Raw genomic sequence first — 10,557 nt, forward strand, 5'->3', positions numbered from 1 at the left:
AGTAATTCTCTTTGTTGGAACAAAATAATAATTTTATTCTCTAGTATGGCATCAAAACTGATTAATATCCGCTGGATTAGAACCGTTTATTAACCATAATGAAAATTCTGTATAGCATCGTATTACAGACAACTTTCCACGAATATTAAATAAAAAATCATTTCCGGTTTTGTTAGCCTAAACCTTTGACCCCTCGGGTCTAACAAAACTGATATTAATTTTTCAACAACGAAATCGATTCATTGGTCGTTAGGGGGCAACACATAGTAGAATTGACGACCTTTTTATCTGCACTCCAAATGTTATTTAAGGTTTATTTCGCTTTTGGCTATATACATTATTCCTGCGAAGAAAGCTGTCTATACTACGATACGATAAATGACTAATAAGATTGTGTATTAAAGATGTGAAGCTTCCTTATTCCACAGTCAGGATAGTCATACAACACTTCTTTGGGTTCCAACAAAAATCTAATTTTTAAATATAACATAATAAATATTTATAAAAGGTTAACTTACAAACAAAATATGAATTTTACATACTTTTCGAACAAAACGTATAGAGCTTGTTTGCTCTCTTCAGATGTCAATATAAATAATGATATATATGTATGTATATATTTGGCCCTTGGGTATTATTTTCCAGGGATGGATTCAGAGGTTAGAGGTAGCCTCCTCAAAAATAGTTATAAACCTTTCCTAGACCTATAATTACCTTCTAAGAAAGACAGAGAGATATCCTGTTACTTCAATATTAGGATTACAGATGTAAGGATAAGGAATATTAAGGTATATTATCCTAGCAATATAGAATTGCTTACATGACTGTACCTATATGAGAGATAGGTATACCTATATATACAAGTAACAATATACAAGGCCCTGGCACATATCATCATTTTTTATACCTGGAAACAGCGTAAAAATCATCCAAAAAATGACGTCATACAATAAATGACCAATGATAGGCCAGTATACATACATTGTAATTGACCAGTGGTAAAATTTAAACTGGCCTCTCATTGTTAATTTTTTGGTGGCACTTTACGTTGTCTCTTATACCTGTAGTAGTAGGCTAGATTGTCACCAACCAGGTTGAAAACATCACTCCAGGTTTTTCCTTTTTATTTTAGAGTATTTTTGTATTTTATGTTTTATTTTTTCTTACATACTTTTATAAAGAATATTCTCTAAACTTTGATTAGGATTATTATGTAGGCGCAGTAAAAAGAAGCTAACAGCAGTTTAAATTAGAGCCTTAGGTTAGTTCAAATCTGTGCCCACTGCCTACCCTCTTCTTTGTTATATTGGGTATATTTCAATTTTAAAAAGGTGAGAGATTCCATAGCTTAATATGCACTTTAAGGAAAAGCACAAAAAAATAACTTTGTATTTTACTATAAACACTTCTAAAAAGCATATAATCACAAAGAACAAAAAATCCCTTCCTGTTGATTGATTTGAATACAAAAGAAATATAAATATTCTGCTAATATACTTTAATATCTTCATTTTTAACTTTAATTATTTACTTCTCGCATCTAAAATGTCTTAATAACTACTTTGGCTTATTTAATCAATTTGGATGTATTTGTTCTTGTTGTTTACTGTTTCATGAACGGATGAAAACTATTTGCCTTCTAAACCAAGAAAATGCATTTGTAGATTTAAATATTTTCTCAGGGATATAAAGGGATAAGACAATGGCCGAAAAAATTATGTATATCCCTAATAATAATACACAAATTTACTCCTTCTGTAGAGTACAATTAGTAATTAAAACGTTGAAACTTAATGATCTAACCAATCAAAATTCAGAAAAAGTCAAAAAAAGTTGTTAAGCCAACGAATAAGGAACGTTATCATTAATTTTTTATGTACTACTGTAATAAACAGTACAATGTCCCCTCCCTCCCTGATAATTTCTACTTTTAATTGCGTATCCTACTGTCTATCATTAACGGATAGCACAGATGATATATTTTAAGCTTATTAAAATCGTCCTATTATTTTAAATCTCGTATAAGATTCTAATCAACTTGGTTTGGATTATAAACATCCAAAGACTTTTTTTTTAAAATCGCATATTTTAAAACAATTTTTTCAATGGTGATTTCTTGAACATCTAGGTAAACACTCTTTAATTTCACTCTAGATTATTTCATAAAAAAATAGATCTTGGTTCAAACATATTTTTCTTGAAATGTTTATTAAACTGTTTCTATAATTTGTTTCATTATCTCGCATGGCGTTTTCCTTGTTTACATGAAGTTTGATAAAAAGGGGAAGTCAGGACCTGTTTTGTCTAAAAGTAATTTGGAAAGAATGGACTATTGAAATAAAATCCAGAAATTGAAAAGATAATAAATTTTTTGTCAGTTAGCTACAGTTGCTAAAAAATACAGGGGGTCCAAATATTCTATAAAGTCATAGAGATTTTTTGGATTACAAGGATGACAATATCCTTAAGATAAAGATTAATGTTTTTGCATTACATACAGACCAAGTCAGTTGCTTGATGGATGCTTTTTAGAAAGGGATATCTTTAAGATCCTCCATAGCGTCACAAACTTACAGAAGGACTAACGGACAAAAAAGGTGAATTATAGCGTAGCTTCGAAAGGCTGATTTTATTTACCATGAATGTGGGAATTTTTTTGTAACCTTTCTGTCGTTTCCACATAATCAGAAATATTTCTTAATTTCATAAATAAGCTTAACAATCTACCTGATTAATATTCTAAAAAGTTACTCTTTGAAGTGAAAGCTAACCGATTTATATGTGCAATTTTAAGTCTTAGGGCGAAAATCCTAACGTCATTAATGTTACTTGTAGTACACCACAGTAATTAGAATATTGGATATAGTTTTAGTTGTGACATTTACATTTAAAAATGCCATTGTTTAAGCTTTCGTGGTAAAGCAGTAAAATAATTCAGGGGAAAACTAATTTTAGGGCTTTTCATAACCCTAAAATATCAGATTACTTGGGAGGGAGGGAACATTGGACTCTAAAGCATAATGAGTTGGACGCCAGTTAGATAGGGGACAATGGGCTGTTTTATACGCTGATCCCCAAAACTTTTTTACTACGTTTTGTTATTTGTTGGCTGAAGGGAATTTTGTGTAGCACCGTATGGGATGTACATCAATTTATCGGTCATTGTCTTTATATCCGTGAAAATCACTGATCTAGGTATATTAAGTTGCACTTTTGTAGAAAGTTGTAGCCAAGGGCGTGCACACGAAATTAGCCTGAAAAATTGTCCCCCCCCCGCATCTTAAAAATTTGTACACACTCCTAAAAATGTGTATGTATGATTTAAATAATACTGTTTAATACTGACACACCTTTTTTTCGCTGGATAATTGAATTGATATGACAATGCTATTTTAGTTAGACTTTATTACTAACATTTTTCAATTAATTACTCATTTTCCAGTAGGACGTTTTAACCGGTTCTCAGTCATACTGAAAAATCATATATAGCATCGTATTGCACACAATTTTCGACGAATACTAAAGTAAAAACCATAAAATTAATACCAGTTTTGTTATCACAGTCCTCCGCCCCTTTTAAATAATCTTCTATATTTATTTACTTTAAAATCCGCGAAAATCTATCTATGATACGATGCGATAAATAATTATTACAATATTCCAGACAATCGTCAGAATTGGGGTAAGATCATTGTCGTATTCCTTTATTCATGGATAGTTAAAATTAATTTGCATTTTATTATTTAATTTCAAATTACATTCTATTTATATTTTTAATGAAATCTAAGATTTGTAACAAAAATCAATAAGTTTTTTTTTATATTGAAATTCGGTGCATTATTTGCCAAATGTACCACTTTTCTGCACTACCTCTCCGATTTTGTTAATACTCTATATTTTGGTCCGTTGGGTCATTCAAGGATGCTGGATGGCAAAAAAAAAGTTTCAGAGTCCCTGGATGTCTAGATATCTAGCTATCTATGAAGGTAGGTAACAAAAATGTAAAAAACACCCATTTTTTCACAATTTTTAAAACTAATTTTTTCATCAATCTTACATCCAATCTATACATTTTATATACCAAAATGATCGTTTATTCATGTAAAAAGCGCACATAATGCTATTTTGGCCAAAACTCTAATTTTACAGGGTGTCCAACAAAAAGTGTATTTTGGATATCTAGCGTAATACCCAAAATACCTGTCCGAAAAAAATCATTTTTTTGGCTTAAATCCTGTGTTTTATCTGTGTGCATATGTGGTATATAACGGTTCGGACCACCTGGGACTATAAAGTTGTCAAATTTCATTTTGGGACACCCTGTAAATGTGATTTTTGCGTCTGTAGAGCTAAAACTTGGTCCAAATTGGCTATTTTTTTCAAATTACTCTAATATGTGTCTTAGTATGTTTGGCCATAGTGTTTTCTTACCAGATCAAAATTTTCATATTTTTTGGACACCCTGTATTTTCAAAAAAAGAGAAAATTTTTTTTTGTTTTTTTAAAATTTTTTTTTCTATTTTTAAGTTACTTATAACTGTCATATAGATACAGATTTTGACTAATAACAATAATATTTGCCTATTTTACAATTTTTTACACTTTTGGGACACCCTGTGCATGTTTTTGAAAAATGATGGTTTTTGCCCATTTTTTGGGGGAAGGAGTCATTTTAGGGCCATAGACTTTTTCTTCATTTTTGTAGAACTTTTCAAGACACATCATTTGTTATTAATGCAAAAACCGCAAAAACCGAACCGTTTTGCGGTTATTCACCGCCAAAGGCGGAATTTTTTTACGTTTTTGCCGTTCCAGAGGTTCTAATGGGCATTTGTGGTAAGAAGACGTTGATTTATCAAGATAACTGTGAAATACTTTTATTTAGGCATTTTAATTTACTAAATTTCATGTGAAGTAAATTTGTTTGTATATCCAACCGATTTTTGTCAAAAGGAATTTCAAATGCACATGATTTAAGTTTCTTTTATCACTTATGTTATAGCAATTATTTATGCTATATTCACTTCATTTTCTTGTTTTAACAATTGAAATCCATCTCGACAAAAAACGGTTAGCTGCACAAAAAATTTTACTTAAACTGTTTTTAAACTATTTTTGAATGGGGGGTCAAAAATATACTAGGACATCTATAGAATCAGACTGCAGAGCCCAAATTTGATTTAAGTCCCCAATAAACTTTTTTTGGGGGATTTAAAAATTAATTTTTACTGTTGCTTTGGTCATTTTTACCAGATCAAAGGGTCTTTTTTTACTTCGTGTAATATTGTAACTTAGTGAACAATTTTATATAATTCACTTTATACTGATACAATAAAAAAAACATTACTCTGTTCAATGGAAATAATTTTTTTTCTAAAACAATTAATTTCATTGAAAAATCTGACATAATACAATAAAAAACATAATGCTGAATTTAAACCAATTAGAAATTAGAATTTCCGAAAGAGTGTTTTCACAAAGTGACTTATTTCAAACGTAGTTAAATAATTTTATTTAATAAAAATGAAAAGAATGAAAACCCTACTCATAAAAGATACATACTTTTTAAAAATATTTTTAAAAATATGTTTGAATAATCTTATTTTATATCATATTTGTATATGTGAAAAAAATAAATTTGTTGTATTGCATAAACATTTGTTGTCATCTTAATTTATTTAACCCTTTACAGCCAATTTTTATGTGTTTTAATGTATAATAAACATGAAACATTTTTATGTTAATTCATTGATATATTGTAAAGAATTAATTTTTAATTAGTATTGATAGATAAAATCAAAAGACCTAACTTTACTGTATACTAGCATACAATATTTACGAAGCAAGACACTCTAAAAGCTGAGTATTTTACCTACAAAGGGAAGAAACATCACGATTCAGTAAAAATTATTTAATCCATAGTAAAAAATAAACTTTAAAATCCTAATAAAAATTGATGTGGGCAATTGTTCTCATTTTTGGCTTTGCAGTATGATTCTACAGATGTCAAAGTATATTTTTAATATACCTTTTAAAAATAGTTTAAAAACAGTTTAATATGAAATTTAGTAAATTAAATTACCTAAATAAAAGTATTTAAGCGGTATCTTGATAAATTAACGTTTTCTTACCACAAATGCACATTACAACCTCCGGAACGGCAAAAACGTAAAAAAATTCCGCCTTTGGCGGTGAATAACCGCAAAACGGTTCGGTTTTTGCGGTTTTTGCATTAATAACAAATGATGTGTCTTGAAAAGTTTTACAAAAATGAAGAAAAAGTCTATGGCCCTAAAATGACTCCTTCCCCCAAAAAATGGGCAAAAACCATCATTTTTCAAAAACATGCACAGGGTGTCCCAAAAGTGTAAAAAATTGTAAAATAGGCAAATATTATTGTTATTAGTCAAAATCTGTATCTATATGACAGTTATAAGTAACTTAAAAATAGAAAAAAAATTTTAAAAAAAACAAAAAAAAATTTCTCTTTTTTTGAAAATACAGGGTGTCCAAAAAATATGAAAATTTTGATCTGGTAAGAAAACACTATGGCCAAACATACTAAGACACATATTAGAGTATTTTGAAAAAAATAGCCAATTTGGACCAAGTTTTAGCTCTACAGACGCAAAAATCACATTTACAGGGTGTCCCAAAATGAAATTTGACAACCTTATAGTCCCGGGTGGTCCGAACCGTTATAAACCACATATGCACACAGATAAAACACAGGATTTAAGCCAAAAAAAATGATTTTTTTCGGACAGGTATTTTGGGTATTAGGCTAGATATCCAAAATAATTGATGAAAAAATTAATTTTAAAAATTCTGAAAAAATGGGTGTTTTTTACATTTTTGTTACCTACCTTCATAGATAGCTAGATATCTAGACATCCAGGGACTCTGAAACTTTTTTTATGCCATCCAGCATCCTTGAATGACCCAACGGACCAAAGTATAGAGTATTAACAAAATCGGAGAGGTAGTGCAGAAAAGTGGTACATTTGGTAAATAGCCTGATATCTAGTTGCCGAATGTGTACGCAGTTTCCTGGGTGTTTCCTCATCCTCGCTCAATATTTACTACTAGCTACAAATCTTCAAACTTCCCTTAAAAAAATCAAAATTTGAATGTGTAAACGATTTATACAATATACATTATAAATTTGAATTTTTTAAATTTTGATTTTTTTTTTTTGAAGTTTGAAGCTTTTTTAGCTAGTAGTAAATATTGAGCTAGGATGAGGAAACACCCAGGAAACTGCGTACACATTCGGCAACTAGAGGTGGGTTCTATAGTCGGAACTGTGATCACAGTTCTATCACATTGCTGTTCTATCACGGTATCTCACATTGCGGTACCTCGGGCGGCCATTTTTGTGTGTCGGTGCGTTCTATAAACATTACTGTGAGAGATAATACGGTAATATGGTACAGTGATAGAACTGCAATACTGCAGCTGTCATCAACAACAAAATCAACAGCAAAACTACAATAAATGGGATGTTAAGCAAATGTCGTCTTTGAATTTTGGTCAATTCAGCCTATTTTTTTAAAGTACAGAAAATGTGAAGGGAGAGGGGGAAAGAAAATGCCCCTCCCCCCCCGGAAAATTTTTTTTTTTTACTCACTTATAGATTACCTAATTTTTTTTCAATTATATATTTTTTTCTACAAAATTTAAAAAAAAAATTTTAATTTCCATTACCTATCAAAAATTTTATATTGAAAATATCTATTTTTATAATAATTATTCAAATTTTTTTACTTAAAATTTTTCATCCCCTGCATAGAGATCTGTTGGGAATGCCCCGTTTTTTTCATCATAAACCATGCTTTCAATGCATGATTTATTGTTTTATTTACATAATTTTTGTCTGCAAAAGCAGGAATTTTGACAGCTTTTGATAGCTTGTACTGTGAGATGCTGTTCATCTCCCTGATCCATCTGTGAAATCAACAGCAATGTGAGATGACGTCATAACAGCGATATGTTACAGCGATTGCATATACCGTGAGATGACTTCTGAACGTCTAGCGTCAGATTTTTGTTGTTGATACCGTATTTGCAGCTGTCAATACCATAACAGTTTTGTTTATAGAACCCACCTTAGATATCAGGCTATCTATTTTTCTTTTTTGTTCTAAAGTCAATCTAATGATTGAAATAACAGAAGAGTATTAGTCTGTCAAAGTAAAACAAAAGCTGTGATACTAAGAAAATGAAATTCTTGAAAGCCACAGTTTGTTGTACAGTACACTGTGTACAGTTTTGTTTACATAGAAGCAGCCCTTTGCTGGGTATAAAAGATAGATATTCTTGTGTCGTCATTAATTCACTTCCATTCATCTATCTATTCACATACAGGTGATTTGTTTGATTGTTTTCAACAATGAAGTATCTCTGTGTGTTGTTAGTCATTGCTGTTCTAGCTCTCCAGGTGAAGATATTTATATTATATACTACTTTTAATACAATTTTATGTTTTGTCTTTTTTTGTTTGGTTTTAGATTGAGTGGTTTCATTGATTAGTTTAGTATGTGCTTTTCAAAAATATTATTAATAGTTAATTTTTCATTACTCTTCTACATATTATTTATTTTGAATTTTCTTTTATTTTAATTTTTAATTAGTAGTCTGTGATTTATTATATATCTTCATATTATTTGTGTTTGAATTCTTTTACTTAATTAGTGAAGATTTGTCCGTCCGTAATTCATTATATTTAGAATTTTTTTGTGATTAGCGAAGCATCTCTAAAAAAATTCCAAAAATACAATCTTTCATTAAACCTTAAAGGGCGAATATAGGTTTGATATGATATGGGCTTATTTCAAGCGTGCAATTATATAGATTACAAGTAACTTAAAGACATTGACATATTTAACTGTATAAGTCCGTTTCTAGCCTAAAACCGAACTGATTCGTTGATATAATTACGCCATTTGCGTAACTTGTGTGGTTCCCTAAGAAATCCAAACATCCCTGCATCACACAAGGCTGCGTCGGAAGGTTGTATTATAAAGCTTTTGTTCAATCATAGTCATAATGAAGACGAAAGGAATGGGGAAAAAAAGGATGCTGCAACTTTTACTTTTAATCAAATAAATTTTTCATAACATAATTTTGTAAAAGTACATTGAAAAAGGGAGGGCTGAAAACTGATTTTAAAAAAATATTTCAAAATTAAAATATTATGTTTGTTTGCCAAAAGTTGCATCATGTTTGTGTCTTTACCCAGGCTACAAAGGGTAAATATATTTTACATATTATATATTTTTATATAAATAAATTGTATTCATCATGAATAAATCTAAAATCTTAGTAGAGAAAATAAATTTAAAAACTTAATATTTATCTTTATAATGCACTATAAAGCAAAATTTTTGATGCTATTTAAAATTTGAATAAAATACTATATAATTAAATAAAATAAACATTTTAATTATCATTTAAGATGCATGCCAATCAAATAATCAATTAAACTTAAGAAAACTAGTCAAAAAAAGTCTTGTAAAGGGCTAAAATAAACGATTTTGTAGGCCATCTCATTTATTATATGTTGAAGAAAACACGAAAATTGTAAAATCTACTTAAGGATTTTTTTGAATTTTTAAATTTAACATAGATATTCTAAAACTATGCAATGGCACCTTTGATATAAGCTCATATCATATCAAACCTATATTCGCCCTTTAACCTACGTCCTACATGTTCATGCGATTTTTTTAAACTTTTAAATTTATATTCTTTTAGATTAAAGTTAGCTTTTCACTACATGGATACATGTTGTCATCTTTGTTAAAGTTCATTTCAGTATGTTAGTTTGAAGTTGCTAATTGTTTTTAATTAAGGCTGAAGCTGGTGGGTATGGCGGTTATGGTAAAGGCGGATATGGCGGTGGCTATGGAAAAGGTAAAGTTATAACTATTTTATGCTATAACAAAGCGAAGTATTTCAATAATAAATAACATTTTTATAAAAAAAATCTTGCATTTTTGATTAATGGGAAAACTGCTGAAAACTTTTTTTTTTTTTGGGGGGGGGGAGCTGAGAGTATTTTGTTTGCAGATTATTTTTTCTCATTTAAATATGGTATTATTTCTAAGTGAGAAACTTCTCTGAATATCTATTTGAATATTTCTATTAAACCCTAGAGTTCCTTATCAATTAAATAACTGGCAAATACAGTCCTTTACGTACAGACTTTATTCTTAGCGTAGCTTCTATCTAATTACTGTTTAATATTTTGCTCTGGATATAATCTTTAATAATTTACAATAACTTTTTAAACAATTGTTCATTTTTATTTTTAGGTGGTCACGGTGGTTTCGGTCCTTGGGGTGGAATGGGTGGATGGGGTGGATATGGCGGATGGGGCGGATCCGGCCCATGGGGAATGGGTGGATGGGGCGGATATAGACCATGGGGATTTGGAGGATGGGGAGGTTGGTGGTGATTTCATCAAAAACTATTTTATTTTTATGTAATTTTATATTTTATGGAAGATATTATGTGAACAAATAAAATTTTACAAAATCTTAACTTAATTCTTAA

General features: G+C 29.7%; 1 long non-coding RNA gene across 1 annotated transcript; it reads left to right on the forward strand.

The window, feature by feature from the left end:
* The first annotated feature begins 8,182 nt into the window (after window positions 1-8,182).
* Window positions 8,183-10,545, forward strand: LOC145319376 (uncharacterized). Its single transcript, XR_013879829.1, has 3 exons — window positions 8,183-8,440; window positions 9,855-9,915; window positions 10,317-10,545. It is a non-coding gene; the product is annotated as an uncharacterized LOC145319376 (long non-coding RNA).
* The last annotated feature ends 12 nt before the right edge of the window (window positions 10,546-10,557 follow it).

Source organism: Acartia tonsa, chromosome 5 (genome assembly GCF_053477335.1).
Source record: "Acartia tonsa isolate MP-2025a chromosome 5, ASM5347733v1, whole genome shotgun sequence".
NCBI lineage: Eukaryota > Metazoa > Arthropoda > Copepoda > Calanoida > Acartiidae > Acartia > Acartia tonsa.